Genomic DNA, 422 nt, shown 5'->3' with positions numbered 1-422 from the left:
ACCCGGCGGCCCTGACGATCGACTCTATTCGGCCTCTAGCATGATGATCTCCGTGAGGCTGAGAGCTTGTGTTACTTATTCATATAGCATTCAGCGGTCCGCTTTGGCCGAGCTTACAAAAATGGTGGTTTACCTCCGAAGCCCTCAACAGGTGGCTGTATGAACACACACCGCCAGAGCTACCGGTATCCATCTACCCCTTGGGACTGGAGATGGAGGGCCCAGGCACCCTGACAGGCCGCGAGCTGAAGTGGCGGCTGGAACACCACGGGTGTGATTGTGCACTGGTCCATGCCCCCAGTCACTGGATTGCCCTCGTGAAATGCGCTGAGGGGCAGTGGTATGAAGCAGACTCTATCCCGTTCGGCGTCAACGGAAACAAAATCAAAAAGATGACCGACGCTGACTGGGAGTATGGTGCG

Source organism: Monoraphidium neglectum (genome assembly GCF_000611645.1).
Source record: "Monoraphidium neglectum strain SAG 48.87 unplaced genomic scaffold scaffold02428, whole genome shotgun sequence".
NCBI classification, from domain to species: domain Eukaryota; kingdom Viridiplantae; phylum Chlorophyta; class Chlorophyceae; order Sphaeropleales; family Selenastraceae; genus Monoraphidium; species Monoraphidium neglectum.
This window is presented reverse-complemented; position numbering follows the sequence as displayed.